The following is a 15,530-nucleotide window of genomic DNA, read 5'->3' as shown; positions in this document are numbered from 1 at the left end:
GGATGGGACAGAGGCAGAGAGGAAGGGAGGGAAGGAGAATGGGAGTTTCCCTCCAGGGACTCTGAATTCTGGGGAGAGGTGAAATTCAGAGACAATAAGAAGAGTAAAGGAATAGCAGTAGAGGAACTGTCATTGTAAATGACAGGATGTCATACAGGTTTTGAATCTCATGCAGTGACAGGTATACGATACTGATCGTCAGAAGTCTTGGGTTTGAGTTCTAGCATTTTAATTGAGTAGCTTGGAGATTTTTAGGATTTCCCTTACTCTCTTGAGCTCAGTTTCTCCTCTGTAAGATGGAATAAATACGCTGTCAATTCAGGTGTGTTAAATACAATAATTGAGAGAGCTGTGTTTTGTAAACTACGCAAGATGATATATAGAGGTTGGTTATCGTTGCTATGTTATTGTTATGGTTATTATATAAAGGAGTACAATGCCTTAAACAAATGATGGTATCATAGACATTTGTAACAGGCTACGAGGGGAAGAATTTGGGGTAAGGGAGTCATCTAACCTCCTGGGATAGCCTGCCCTATCCTCGTATCAGCTGTGAGCCTACCCATATTCCGTGTCTCATTCCATAGAGCAGTAAGCAAAAGCCATGAAGTCCTGATGGGCTCTCCTGGGCCCATCGATCTATACACTCCACGAAAAAGCTGCTAATAATTCCCAACTCACCCTGGAGCCGAGACACACATAGCACTGTGATGGCTCAGGGCTATTGAGGGGCCTCAGCGAGTGAATTTATAGAGGGTTGGTCCGCATTTTTAAGCAAGATAACTAAGCCTCCAGAGTTCACCCTGAATATTTTTAAAAAATCTTTACAAGTAAATGAGTCTCACAAGCTGGGATTTATGTAGAGATTTAGATCTGTTCATGCAGAAGGTAAATTTTTAATTCACACAGAAGATGGAAACCAAAGTGAACCAAAGCTAGGGTATCGGCACCATCTAGTGGGTGTATGTAGCCAGTGCACACACTGCAGGAGAAAAAGGTGAGCAAAGGAAAAGTGTACTCTTTCAGCTTTGGGGAGGTTCTGCAGTGGTAACAGCCCCTATAAGTAGGAACATTAGGCGGTAGCTCTGGTAGTTAGCATAGGTCAACAGGTCTATACCACAGCTAACAGCATCACGAGGCATTAGACTAAGGACACGATCCTGTCAGAAAACAGACACTGTCCACTTTGAGACTCTGTGCCTCTGGGCAGGTAACTTAAGCTCTCTAACCTTCAGTTTCTTGGCCCGTAAAATGGGAATGATAATGTCTGATTTAGAAGGTTGATAATGAGATTGTATTATAGCATTAATCTGTAGGCATTTGGAAAAGAGTCTGATATGGAAAATAATAATCAGTTTGGTATCTACCCACTTGATGCTACTTCACATCCCTTGTCATCTTTAGATCTCAACACAAGTAGCCATCAATACCTTAGTTTTCCAAATAAGAAACTGAAGTTCAGTATGAGTTGATGACAAGTCCAAGGTCACATAGCCTATAGGTGGCAGAACACCTATAGGCTGTGTTCTGTGTACATACCAAATTTGAGCACAAACTTGATATGTTCCAAACTCTTGTTGATTCCACTGTACCATTTAGTAGACACACAAAGTTTGCTTTTGCTCCCTCTCTCTGTTTTTCCTTAAGATGAATATTTAGTCACTGTCAGGTATTTGGCTTTGTGCATGCATTATTTTATTCAACTGAAATGTAGGTATCCTCACTTTCTCTGTACAGATGGAGAAGCTGAAGCACAGAGAGACCAAATAATGGAACAGACATCAGCAATGAGTGAGAGAGCTGGGATTCGGACTTGCTCATTGCAGACCTAATGCTTCAATCCACCCTCAAGTGACTCATTCACTCATCATTCATCTCTAATTGTGAAGTATGGTTCTGTTCATATTTATATCCCCAAAGATACTTGTTTATTTAAAGACATCTGCATTTATTAAGGTCCCTGGTTCATCTAATTGTGATCTGTTTTCCTGCCCACAGGGGAGTGAGGGTGAGCTTTCATGTACAAAGTCCCCTACAGCTCAGAGAAGCATGAACTGCCTCGTGAGGATGGAGTTCTCACTGGCTGGATGGAGAGGAGGTCAGTTCTGAGTCCACTGAGAAGCTGTTGCTCTATGGTTAGCTTTAAACATGGAGACTGAAGGGCCTTACAAAGACAGCTACTGGGAATGGTTAGGAAAAGAAACACAGAAGCCCCTCGTTTCTTTTAGTCACTGTACTATGTGCCTAGAGGGACCCAGAGACACAGAGAGCCCGAAACCAGTTTGCTCAAAGTCAGAGAAAGAGCTTGACAAAAACCAGCTTCCATTTCTCCAAAATCCTGATGCAACTACTCATTTGCTCAAACCCTTGAAGCCTCATCCAGAGGGATTAAATGTATCCGTGTTGTAAAGGGACTGCTCTGTCTTGTGGTTGCTGCCCTCTAGTGGTCATATTGCCTTCAAGCAAGAAGATGCTTTACAATGGCCTCTCAGAATTAAGAATCGCAACATAAAAAAGTAGAATGCTGTTTCACAAGGACCTGTCTGGAGGATGATAACAACAGCAACAATAACACAAAATACTGGGAGTTACTTGTGTTCTGGTCTTTGCAACAGTGTGTTGTCTGAAATATACATTAGATGAAAACTTTTTTTAATTAAATTTTTCTAATCTAAGATTTGCGTGTGCATGCTCGCACACACACAGACACACAGACAACACAGGCTCCTTGAAACACAGTCTGAGAAGTCCTGATCTAGTGCTCTTTTTGCTGTACTAAAACATTCATTTCCATTTTAAGATGAGACCATTGACTCACAGAAGGACAGTCATCATGCAGTGGTCCAATGTAGTGCTTATACAATGACAATGTCTTCTGGAAGTATGTATCCAGACAGAGGCTTCATCAGCCTGTGCACCTGCGTGAGCTGTGCTCAGCAGACACCCATGGCAACCCATGACGGACTGCAGTGAGAATAAGAAATCAACTCTAAGTCATTGAGAGCTCTGGGTTATTCACTACTATAGGAGAACCTTGCCTATCCTGAGGTCACATCTTCCACTTGCCAGCTTCTGTCGAGCTCCCCTCTGGGTTAAGGGGTGCTGGGGGCAAGAAGACTGGCCATTTCTCATGCCTGCTGGACTTCGCAGTCTCCAGGTCTAGTAGAAAATTGCAGCTTTTTTTCTCTCTCTCTCGAGGGTAATTTCCCTCACTTGTCAGAGTTTCCATGTTGAACACCTCTCCCTGCAGTTTTCTTGACCCCAGCCTTCTCCAGCTCTATTCTGGGAGGTCTCTGGGGATCTGTCCTTATTCCACAGGCTTCCAAATGTCCACCACCCGTCCCTTTTTGCTGAGTTTTCCTTGTTCCTCCACACGCCTATTGGACAAGACCCACCAAGAAGACCCCACTTAACTCTATTTCTCACTTAGCCCACATATGTTCCTGGGGAGGCAAGCACAGTCCCCCTGCCCTGACAACCCTAACGGCAGGTCTGTCGCAGTGCAACAGCTTCTCCTAGCTCTGATCCAAAGCAGTTAGCCCTTCTTTTCCCTTCCACGTTTACTGGGTTGAATCCAAGCCTCATTTTCAATAAATCCCTTCTTGATTTTGTTAACTTTTTAAATCTGTGTTTAAGTTTCATTTTTTAACTCATATCATTATTAATTAACACATTAATTGTATTTTCTTACTTGTTATTTTCTAACTTGTTAGATGCTTGCTTGCATCGTTGATCCATAGTCATTTCCCTTTTCTATTATCGAGGCGATCATACCTCTTGGAATACTGTTTGCACCATATACCACAGTTTCGACGAGTTAGTGTTTTATTACACTAATGCATGTAGGAGTTTCCCCATGTCGATTGTGTGTGCCTGGTGGCTTTAGTGGAAGAGCTGGAGCTGAAGTGATCATGGGCTGGGGCTTTTCCCTGGGTGCGTCAGAAGCTGCCACCTTGGCACGGGTGGGCTGAAGCCAGAAGGGCCAGAGCTGGAGATATGTCCTCCCCAGGTACGTCAGAAGTCACTGCCTTGGCAGGGGTGGGTTAGAGTCAAAAGGGTAGAGTTGGAGCTTAGCACAGGCTAGAGCTCCTCCCCGGAAATGTCAGAAGCCACCGCCTTGGTGTGTGTGGGGGGGTGAGGGTGGAGCCAGAGTCAGGTGCAGGCTGGGGGATGTGCTGGAGCAGCCTTGGCAGACTGGCTAGAGTGTCAGGCACTTTTCAATCTGCAGACTGTGAGCGGGACTCAGAGCAAGTAAGTTTTTGCACACACCCTTTAAAAGCAGAGTCTCAGTTTCCTACAGCCCTCAGGTTTTCCTGGTTGTAAACTCAGCTGCTTATCAAAACCAGTAAAGAGGGCTGTGGTGCCCAATGTGGGGCTCTAACCCCTTGCTACTTAAGGAGGACCTCTGAGTTTCTGATATCCCCTTCCTCTTTTGGGTCACCCACCAGGGTGTGTGTGTGTGTGTGTGTGTGTGTGTGTGTGTGTGTGTGTGTGTGTGTGTTTTATATCCTTAATTGTAGAAGAGCTGTTCTGCTAGTCTCCAGGTCATTCTCAGAGAGAGTTGTTCTATATGGAGTTGTAGCTGGTGTGTTGCTGGGAGGAGTTGAGCTAGGGGGTCTTCCTACTCTGCCGTCCTCTTCATTCTCTTTCTTGAAAGAGAATTCGGTAAGTACACGTTTACACACTTATGTGTACGCATTGGGTACATATTTGTCTTTTCTCACTACTTTGAAGTTATTTTGCCAACGTCCTTTGATTTTTATTGTTGACAAGTCTTTTCCTAGTCCATTTGCTATCCCTTTGTAGCTAGGTGGCTTTTCGGTATGGCTGCTTTAAAGATGTTCTTTGCATTATTGTGGTGGAATTGTTCTTCACTTGTAAAACAGTGTGTATTATTAGACCATTTTATTCCATTCCATTCTCTATGTCCCTTTAACCAATTCTGTTATGGTACATCTCTGTTTCTTTGTGTTGTACTCAGCATTATTTTCAGAACTACTTTATAGTAATTTTCTCTTGAGTTATACCTAATATGCTGTTTCATCCATCTACTAAGGTTTTAATTTAATGATTTTAATTTTCATTTCTTAGAGTTTTAATTTGTGGGTAAGACTTTTAAAAATGTTCTTAGTCATTTTGTTTCTACATGTTTGGGGAAGGGGCAAAGGCAACAATTGGTCATTTTTAATAGTTTGTTCCGTTTTGAGTTAATTTTTTTATATGGTGTAAGGCAGAAATCTACATTAAGTCTTTCCATGTAAATATCCAGTCATCCTAGCAACATTTGTTAAAGAGACTATTTTTTTCCCATTTGAATGGTCTTGGTACACTTATCCAAAATCAATTGCCCTTAGATGTTTAGGGTTTATTACTGGGTTATCAAGTCTATTCTTTTGGTGTATATGTTTAGCTTTTTATAAGTGCCAAGCTGTTTTCATCACTGTAGCTTTATGGTAAACTTTGAAATTGGAAAGTGCAATTCCTCTAGCTTGGTTCTTCTTTTACAATATACTTTTGGTGATTCTGGGCCTTTTGTAATCCCATATGAATCTGAGGATCAGTTTTTCAATTTCTTCAAAAAATGCTGTTAATTTTAATGGAAATTGAATTGAATATGTAGATCACTTTGGGCAGTTGTGCCATCTTAACAGTATTGTCTTGTAATCCGTGAACACAGGATCCTTCCATTTGTTTGTTCTTTTAAAATTTCTTTCAGCAAAGTTTTGTTGATTTCAGTGTAAAAGTTTTCCACTTCCTTGGTTAAATTTATTCCTAGGTATTTTGTAGTTTTGAATGCTATTGTAAATGGAATTGTTTTTATAATTTCCTTTTGGGGTTGTTCATAGTTTGTATATGGAAATATAACTGATTTTTGTTTATTTATCTTACACTGTCTCCCAAAATCTAAAAGGTAATCTTTTGTCATTAGGGAAACTTTTGTGGAAAAGAAGGTTAGAAAAATCTTAAGGTTTGGGATCTTGAAAAAAAATCTCCAATTAAAGCTAATGATTCTGGGCTTCCCTGGTGGTGCAGTGGTTAAGAATCCTCCTGCCAATGCGGGGGACACAGGTTCGAACCCTGGCCCGGGAAGATCCCACATGCTGCGGAACAACTAAGCCCGTGCACCACAACTACTGAGCCTGCACTCTACAGCCCATGAGCCACAACTACTGAAGCCCATGTGCCACAGCTACTGAAGCCCATGCGCCTAGAGCCCACGCTCCGCAACAAGAGAAGCCACCACAATGAGAAGCCCGCACACCACAACAAAGAGTAGCCCCTGCTCATCGCAACTAGAGAAAGCCCGCACGCAACAATGAAGATCCGTAACGGCCAAAAATAAATTAAAAAAAAAAAGCTAATGATTCTTTTTTTTTTTTATTGAAGAATAGTTGGTTTGCAATATTGTGTTAGTTTCAGGTGTACAGCATAGTGATTCAGTTATTTTTTCTGATTATGTTCCATTATAGGTTATTACAAAATACTGAACATAATTACCTGTTATACAGTACATCCTTGTTGCTTATCTATTTTACATATAGTAATTCGTATCTGTTAATCCCTTACTCTTAATTTGTTCCTCCCCACCTCCCTCTCCCCTTTGGTAACCATGAATTTGTTTTCTATGAGACTGCTTCTGTTTTGTATATAGATTCATTTGTATTATTTTTTAGATTCGACACATAAGTGATATCATACAACATTTGTCTTTCTTTGTCTGACTTACTTCACTAAGTATAATATTCTGTAGTTCCATCCATGTTGCTGCAAATGGCAATATTTCATTCTTTTATTGGCTGAGTAATAGTCCATTGTATATATATACACAACATCTTCTGAAGCTAATCATCTGCTGACAGGCACTTGTGTCGTTTCCATGCCTTGGCTATTGTAAATAGTGCTGCTATGAACATTGGGCTAAATGTATCTTTTTGAATTAGTGTTTTCATTTTTTCTGGATATATACCCAGGAATGGGATTGCTGGATTGTATGGTAGTTCTATTTTTAGTTTTTTTAAGGAAGCTCCATACTGTTTTCATAGTGGCTGCATCAATTTACATTCCCACCAACAGTGTAGGAGGGTTCTCTTTTCTTCACACCTTCTCCAGCATTTATTATTTGTAGACTTTTTGATGACGTTATGACATAGCCATTCTGATAGGTGTGAGATTTGTGGTTTTGATTTACATTTCTTTAATAATTAGCGATGTTGAGCATCTTTTCATGTGCCTGCTGGCCACCTGTATGTCTTCCTTGGGAAAATGTCTATTTAGGTCTTCTGCCCTTTTTTTTTTTTTTTTTTTACCTCTTTATTGGAGTATAATTGCTTTACAATGCTGTGTTAATTTCTGCTTTATAACAAAATGAATCAGTTATACATATACATATGTTCCCATATCTCTTCCCTCTTGCGTCTCCCTCCCTCCCACCCTCCTTATCCCACCCCTCCAGACGGTCACAAAGCACCGAGCTGATATTCCTGTGCTATGCGGCTGCTTCCCACTAGCTATCTACCTTACGTTTGGTAGTGTATACATGTCCATGCCTCTCTCTCGCTTTGTCACAGCTTACCCTTCCCCCTCCCCATATCGTCAAGTCCATTCTCTACTAGGTCTGTGTCTTTATTCCTGTATTACCCCTAGGTTCTTCGTGACATTTTTTTTCTTAAATTCCATATATATGTGTTAGCATATGGTATTTGTCTTTCTCTTTCTCACTTACGTCACTCTGTATGACAGACTCTAGGTCCATCCACCTCATTACAAATAGCTCAATTTCATTTCTTTTTATGGCTGAGTAATATTCCATTGTATATATGTGCCACATCTTCTTTATCCATTCATCTGATGATGGACACTTAGGTTGTTTCCATCTCTGGGCTATTGTAAATAGAGCTGCAATGAACATTTTGGTACATGACTCTTTTTGAATTATGGTTTTCTCAGGGTATATGCCCAGTAGTGGGATTGCTGGGTCATATGGTAGTTCTATTTGTAGTTTTTTAAGGAACCTCCATAATGTTGTTCTCCACAATGGCTGTATCAATTACATTCCCACCAACAGTGCAACAGGGTTCCCTTTTCTCCACACCCTCTCCAGCATTTATTGTTTCTAGATTTTTTGATGATGGCCATTCTGACTGGTGTGAGATGATATCTCATTGTAGTTTCGATTTGCATTTTTCTAATGATTAGTGATGTTGAGCATTCTATCATGTGTTTGTTGGCAGTTTATATCTTCTTTGAAGAAATGTCTATTTAGGTCTTCTGCCCATTTTTGGATTGGGTTGTTTGTTTTTCTGATATTGAGCTGCATGAGCTGCTCGTATATTTTGGAGATCAATCCTTTGTCAGTTGCTTCATTTGCAAATATTTTCTCCCATTCTGAGGGTTGTCTTTTGGTCTTGTTTATGGTTTCCGTTGCTGTGCAAAAGCTTTGAAGTTTCATTAGGTCCCATTTATTTATTTTTGTTTTTATTTCCATTTCTCTAGGAGGTGGGTCAAAAAGGACCTTGCTGTGATTTATGTCATAGAGTGTTCTGCCTATGTTTTCCTCTAAGAGTTTTATAGTGTCTGGCCTTACTTTTAGGTCTTTAATCCATTTTGAGCTTACTTTTGTGTATGGTGTTAGGGAGTGATCTAATCTCATACTTTTACATGTAGCTGTCCAGTTTTCCCAGCACCATTTATTGAAGAGGCTGTCCTTTCTCCACTGTACATTCCTGTTTCCTTTATCAAACATAAGGTGACCATATGTGTGTGGGTTTATCTCTGGGCTTTCTATCCTGTTCCATTGATCTATCTTTCTGTTTTTGTGCCAGTACCATACTGTCTTGATTACTGTAGCTTTGTAGTATAATCTGAAGTCAAGGAGCCTGATTCCTCCAGCTCTGTTTTTCGTTCTCAAGATTGCTTTGGCTATTTGGGGGTCTTTTGTGTTTCCATACAAATTGTGAAATTTTTTGTTCTAGTTCTGTGAAAAATGCCAGTAGTAGTTTGATAGGGATTGCATTAAATCTGTAGGTTGCTTTGGGTAGTAGAGTCATTTTCACAATGTTGATTCTTCTAATCCAAGAACATGGTATATCTCTCCATCTATTTGTATCATCTTTAATTTCTTTCATCAGTGTCTTATAATTTTCTGCATACAGGTCTTTTGTCTCCTTAGGTAGGTTTATTCCTAGATATTTTATTCCTTTTGTTGCAATGGTAAATGGGAGTATTTCCTTGATTTCACTTTCAGATTTTTCATCATTCGTGTATAGGAATGCCAGAGATTTCTGTGTATTAATTTTGTATCCTGCTACTTTACCAAATTCATTGATTAGCTCTAGTAGTTTTCTGGTAGCATCTTTAGGATTCTCTCCGTAGAGTATCATGTCATTTGCAAACAGTGACAGGTTTACTTCTTCTTTTCCGATTTGGATTCCTTTTATTTCCTTTTCTTCTCTGATTGCTGTGGCTAAAACTTCCAAAACTATGTTGAATAAGAGTGGTGAGAGTGGGCAACCTTGTCTTGTTCCTGGTCTTAGTGGAAATGCTTTCAGTTTTTCACCATTGAGGACGATGTTGGCTGTGGGTTTGTCATATATGGCCTTTATTATGTTGAGGAAAGTTCCCTCTATGCCTACGTTCTGCAGGGTTTTTATCATAAATGGGTGTCGAATTTTGTCAAAAGCTTTTTCTGCATCTATTGAGATGATCATATGTTTTTTGTCCTTCAATTTGTTAATATGGTGTATCACATTGATTGATTTGTGTATATTGAAGAATCCTTGCATTCCTGGAATAAACCCCACTTGATCATGGTGTATGATCCGTTTAATGTGCTGTTGGATTCTGTTTGCTAGTATTTTGTTGAGGCTTTTTGCATCTATGTTCATCAGGGATATTGGCCTGTAGTTTTCTTTCTTTGTGACATCCTTGTCTGGTTTTGGTATCAGGGTGATGGTGGCCTTGTAGAATGAGTTTGGGAGTGTTCCTCCCTCTTCTATATTTTGGAAGAGTTTGAGAAGGATAGGTGTTAGCTCTTCTCTAAATGTTTGATAGAATTCGCCTGTGAAGCCATCTGGTCCTGGGCTTCTGTTTGTTGGAAGATTTTTAATCACAGTTTTAATTTCATTACTTGTGATTGGTCTGTTCATATTTTCTCTTTCTTCCTGATTCAGTCTTGGCAGGTTGTGCATTTCTAAGAATTTGTCCATTTCTTCCAGGTTGTCCATTTTATTGGCATAGAGTTGCTTGTAGTAATCTCTCATGATCTTTTGTATTTCTGCAGTGTCAGTTGTTACTTCTCCTTTTTCATTTCTAATTCTATTGATCTGAGTCTTCTCCCTTTTTTTCTTGATGAGTCTGGCTAATGGTTTATCAATTTTGTTTATCTTCTCAAAGAACCAGCTTTTAGTTTTATTGATCTTTGCTATCATTTCCTTCATTTCCTTTATTTCTGATTTGATTTTTATGATTTCTTTCCTTCTGCTAACTTGGGGGTTTTTTTATTCTTCTTTCTCTAATTGCTTTAGGTGCAAGGTTAGGTTGTTTATTTGAGATGTTTCCTCTTTCTTAAGGTAGGATTGTATTGCTATAAACCCCTCTTAGAACTGCTTATGCTGCATCCCATAGATTTTGGGTCATCGTGTCTTCATTGTCAGTTGTTTCTAGGTATTTTTTTATTTCCTCTTTGATTTCTTCAGTGATCACTTCGTTATTAAGTAGTGTATTGTTTAGCCTCCATGTGTTTGTATTTTTTACAGATCTTTTCCTGTAATTGATATCTAGTCTCATAGTGTTGTGGTCGGAAAAGATACTTCATACAATTTCAATATTCTTAAATTTACCAAGGCTTGATTTGTGACCCAAGATATGATCTATCCTGGAGAATGTTCCATGAGCACTTGAGAAAAATGTGTATTCTGTTGTTTTGGGATGGAATGTCCTATAAATATCAATTAAGTCCATCTTGTTTAATGTATCATTTAAAGCTTGTGTTTCCTTATTTATTTTCATTTTGGATGATCTGTCCATTGGTGAAAGTGGGGTGTTAAAGTCCCCTACTATGAATGTGTTACTGTCGATTTCCCCTTTTATGGCTGTTAGTATTTGCCTTATGTATTGAGGTGCTCCTATGTTGGGTGCATAAATATTTACAATTGTTATATCTTCTTCTTGGATCGATCCCTCAATCATTATGTAGTGTCCTTCTTTGTATCTTGTAATAGTCTTTATTTTAAAGTCTATTTTGTCTGATATTAGAATTGCTACTCCAGCTTTCTTTTGGTTTCCATTTGCATGAAATATCTTTCTCCATCCCCTTACTTTCAGTCTGTATGTGTCTCTGGGTCTGAAGTGGGTCTCTTGTAGACAGCAAATATATGGGTCTTATTTTTGTATCCATTCAGCCAATCTGTGTCTTTTGGTGGGAGCATTTAGTCCATTTACATTTAAGGTAATTATCGATATGTATGTTCCTATTCCCATTTTCTAAATTGTTTTGGGTTCGTTATTGTAGGTCTTTTCCTTCTCTTGTGTTTCTTGTCTAGAGAAGTTCCTTTAGCATTTGTTGTAAAGCTGGTTTGGTGGTGCTGAACTCTCTCAGGTTTTGCTTGTCTGTAAAGGTTTTAATTTCTCCATCAAATCTGAATGAGAACCTTGCTGGGTAGAGTAATCTTGGTGGTAGGTTTGTGTCCTTCATCACTTTAAATATGTCCTGCCACTCCCTTCTGGCTTGCAGAGTTTCTCCTGAAAGATCAGCTGTTAACCTTATGGGGATTCCCTTGTGTGTTATTTTTCCCTTGCTGCTTTTAATATGTTTTCTTTGTATTTAATTCTTGACAGTTTGATTAATATGTGTCTTGGCATATTTCTTCTTGGATTTATCCTGTATGGGACTCTCTGTGCTTCCTGGACTTGAGTAACTGTTTCCTTTCCCATATTAGGGAAGTTTTCAACTATAATCTCTTCAAATATTTTCTCAGTCCCTTTCTTTTTCTCTTCTTCTTCTGGAACCCCTATAATTCGAATGTTGGTGCGTTTAATGTTGTCCCAGAGGTCTCTGAGACTGTCCTCAGTTCTTTTCATTCTTTTTTCTTTATTCTGCTCTGCAGTAGTTATTTCCACTATTTTATCTTCCAGCTCACTTATCCGTTCTTCTGCCTCAGTTATTCTGCTATTGATCCCATTTAGAGTATTTTAAATTGCATTTATTGTGTTGTTCATCGTTGTTTGTTTCATCTTTAGTTCTTCTACGTCCTTGTTAAATGTTTCTTGCATTTTGTCTATTCTATTTCCAAGATTTTGGATCATCTTTACTATCATTACTCTGAATCTTTTTCAGGTAGACTGCCTATTTCCTCTTCATTTGTTAGGTCTGGTGGGTTTTTATCTTGCTCCTTCATCTGCTGTGTGTTTTTCTGTCTTCTCATTTTGCTTATCTTACTGTATTTGGGGTCTCCTTTTTGCAGGCTGCAGGTTCGTAGTTCCCGTTGTTTTTAGTGTCTGTCCCCAGTGGCTAAGGTTGGTTCAGTGGGTTGTGTAGGCTTCCTGGTGGAGGGGACTAGTGCCTGTGTTCTGGTGGATGAGGCTGCATCTTGTCTTTCTGGTGGGCAGGTCCACGCCTGGTGGTTTGTTTTGGGGTGTCTGTGGACTCATTATGATTTTAGGCAGCCTCTCTGCTAATGGGTGGGGTTGTGTTCCTGTCTTGCTTGTTGTTTGGCATAGATGTCCAGCACTGTAGCTTGCTGGTCGTTGAGTGAAGCTGGGTGCTGGTGTTGAGATGGAGATCTCTGGGAGATTTTCGCCATCTGATATTATGTGGAGCTGGGAGGTCTCTTGTGGACCAGTGTCCTGAAGTTGGCTCTCCCACCTCAGAGGCACAGCACTGACTCCTGGCTGTAGCACCAAGAGCCTTTCATCCACACGGCTCAGAATAAAAGGGAGAAAAAGTGAAAAGAAAGAATTAGTAGAAGTAGAAAGAAAGAAAGGAGGGAGGGAGGAAGGAAGGAAGGAGGGAAGGAAGGAAAAAAAGAAAGAAGATAAAGTAAAATAAAGTAAGATAAAATATAATAAAGTTATTAAAATAAAAAAATAATTATTAAGAGAAAAAAAAAAACCGGACGTATAGAACCCCAGGACAAATGGTGGAAGCAAAGTTATATAGACAAAATCTCACACAGAAGCATACACATACACACTCACAAAAAGGAAAAGGGGAAAAAATTATAAATCTTGCTCTGAAAGTCCACCTCCTTAATTTGGGGTGATTCGTTGTCTATTCAGGTATTCCACAGATGCAGGTACATCAAGTTGATTGTGGAGATTTAATTCGCTGCTCCTGAGGCTGCTGGGAGAGATTTCCGTTTCTCTTCTTTGTTCGCACAGCTCCCGGGTTTCAGCTTTGGATTTGGCCCCGCCTCTGCGTGTAGGTGGCAGGAAGGCGTCTGTTCTTCGCTCAGACAGGACGGGGTTAAAGGAGCAGCTGATTCGCAGGTTCTGGCTCACTCAGGCCGGGGGGGGGGGGGGGCACGGCGTGCAGGGCGGGGCCTGCGGCGTCAGAGGCGGCGTGACGTTGCACGAGCTTGCGGCGCGCCGTGCGTTCTCCCGGGGAAGTTGTCCCTGGGTCACGGGGCCCTGGCAGTGGCGGGCTGCACAGGCTCCCCGCAAGGGCGGTGTGGATAGTGACCTGTGCTTGTACACAGGCTTCTTGGTGGCGGCAGCAGCAGCCTTAGCGTCTCCCGCCCATCTCTGGGGTCCGCGTTTTTAGCCGCGGCTCACGCCAGTCTCTGGAGCTCATTTAGGCAGCGCTCTGAATCCCCTCTCCTCGCGCACCTGGAAACAAAGAGGGAAGAAAAAGTCTCTTGCCTCTTCGGCAGGTCCAGACTTTTCCCGGACTCCCTCCCGGCTGGCCGTGGCACACTAGCCCCCTTCAGGCTGTGCTCACGCCGCCAGCCCCAGTCCTCTCCCGGCGCTCCGACCGAAGCCCAAGCCTCAACTCCAGGCCCCGCCCGCCCCGGCGAGTGAGCAGACAAGCCTCTCGGACTGGTGAGTACCGTTCGGCCCTGATTCCTTGTGCGGGAATCTCTCCGCTTTGCCCTGCGCACCCCTGTGGCTGTGCTCTCCTCCGCGGCTCCGACGCTCCCCCGCTCCGCCGCCCGCAGCCTCCGCCCGCGAAGGGGCTTCCTAGTGTGTGGAAAGTTTTCCTCCTTCACAGCTCCCTCCCACTGGTGCGGGTCCCGTCCCTATTCTTTTGTCTCTGTTGTTTCTTTTTTCTTTTGTCCAACCCAGGTACGTGGGGGGTTTCTTGCCTTTTGGGAGGTCTGAGGTCTTCTGCCAGCGTTCAATAAGGTGTTCTGTAGGAGTTGTTGCACGTGTAGTTGTATTTCTGGTGTATCTGTGGGGAGGAAGGTGATCTCCGCGTCTTACTCTTCTTCCATCTTCCTGGAAGCCTCTTCTGCCCATTTTTTGATTGAGTTGTTTGCTTTATCGGTATTGAGTTGTATGAGTTGTTTGTATATTTTGGTTTTTAAACTCTTGTTGGTCACATCATCTGCAAATATTTTCTCCCATTCTGTAGTTTGTCTTTTCATTTTGCTGATAGTTTCCTTTGGTATGTAAAAGCTTTTAAGTTTGATTAGGTCCCACATGTTTAGTTTTGCTTTTATTTCTTTTGTCTTGGGAGACTGATTGAAGAAAAGATTGCTGCAGTTTATGTCAGAGAATGTTTTGCCTGTGTTCTCTTCTAGGGATTTTATGGTGTCATGTCTGATATTTAGGTCTTTAGACCATTTTCAGTTTATTTTTGTATATGGTGTGGGTAAGTGTTCTAATTTAATTGATTTACATGTACCTGTCCAGCTTTCCCAACACCACTTGCTGAAGAGGCTGTCTTTTCTCCATTGTATATTCGTGCCTCCTTTGTCATAGATTAATTGACCTCGGTACATGGGTTTACTTCTGGACTCCAAGATAATGATTCTTGAATTCACCAGTATAACTGGGCAAGGTTTGGCTCCCAAGCATAAGAGGAAGGTAGGAAGAGGAGGGAAATTGCTGTAAGGGTACTGCAGGTCTAAATTCTGTGTGCTCCTCTGCTACCACTAGAGGTGTCTGAGGAAAGCCTAGAAGAGAGAAAATTTTATCAGATCCTGCCTACATGACTAGAGGTAGATCTCACTCAAGGTCTGGAACGTTTACTAGAAACAAAAATGTTTCAGTCCCCTCTTTTTCCTAGAAAGGGCTGGACACTTTCCTTGAAATTAGTTCTCATTGCCAAGGGGTAGCTTTAAAAACTATTTTTTAAGGTCATTTTTTTTTTCCCTTTGGAAGTCCTCCAAAGGGGGAAAAAAGGACCCAGTTTTCCAGATTTCAGATAAATAGACATAGAAAAATATACAATTCTTTACAGAAGAATTCCAATTAGTAGATGGAGAGGGAAGGCAAGAAATAGAAAATAACCATTAGAACACCACAGCAATAATTGCTACAGGCAAGATCCATGAAAGGTTGCTAAAATGGGTCATAGAATGTTAAACAGA

At 41.0% G+C, this 15,530-nt stretch overlaps 2 long non-coding RNA genes across 3 annotated transcripts in view; both read left to right on the top strand.

Annotated features, from left to right (window-relative positions):
- LOC307189274 overlaps positions 1-3,575 on the top strand; it is a 205,999-nt gene extending 202,424 nt beyond the window's left edge. For both annotated transcript variants that reach the window (XR_013829129.1, XR_013829130.1), the window contains exons 9-10: positions 1,738-1,888; positions 1,999-3,575. This is a non-coding gene — a long non-coding RNA (uncharacterized lncRNA). The remainder of the gene's footprint in view (positions 1-1,737; positions 1,889-1,998) is intronic.
- A 9,879-nt stretch (positions 3,576-13,454) lies between these two features.
- Positions 13,455-15,530, top strand: part of LOC307188628 — a 206,285-nt gene continuing 204,209 nt past the window's right edge. The window contains exon 1 of the long non-coding RNA XR_013829029.1: positions 13,455-14,037. This is a non-coding gene — a long non-coding RNA (uncharacterized lncRNA). The remainder of the gene's footprint in view (positions 14,038-15,530) is intronic.

Source organism: Stenella coeruleoalba, assembly GCF_951394435.1.
Source record: "Stenella coeruleoalba genome assembly, chromosome: 7".
Classification (NCBI taxonomy): domain Eukaryota; kingdom Metazoa; phylum Chordata; class Mammalia; order Artiodactyla; family Delphinidae; genus Stenella; species Stenella coeruleoalba.
Note: the sequence above shows the minus strand (reverse complement) of the source record. Positions and strands in the feature narration are given on the sequence as shown.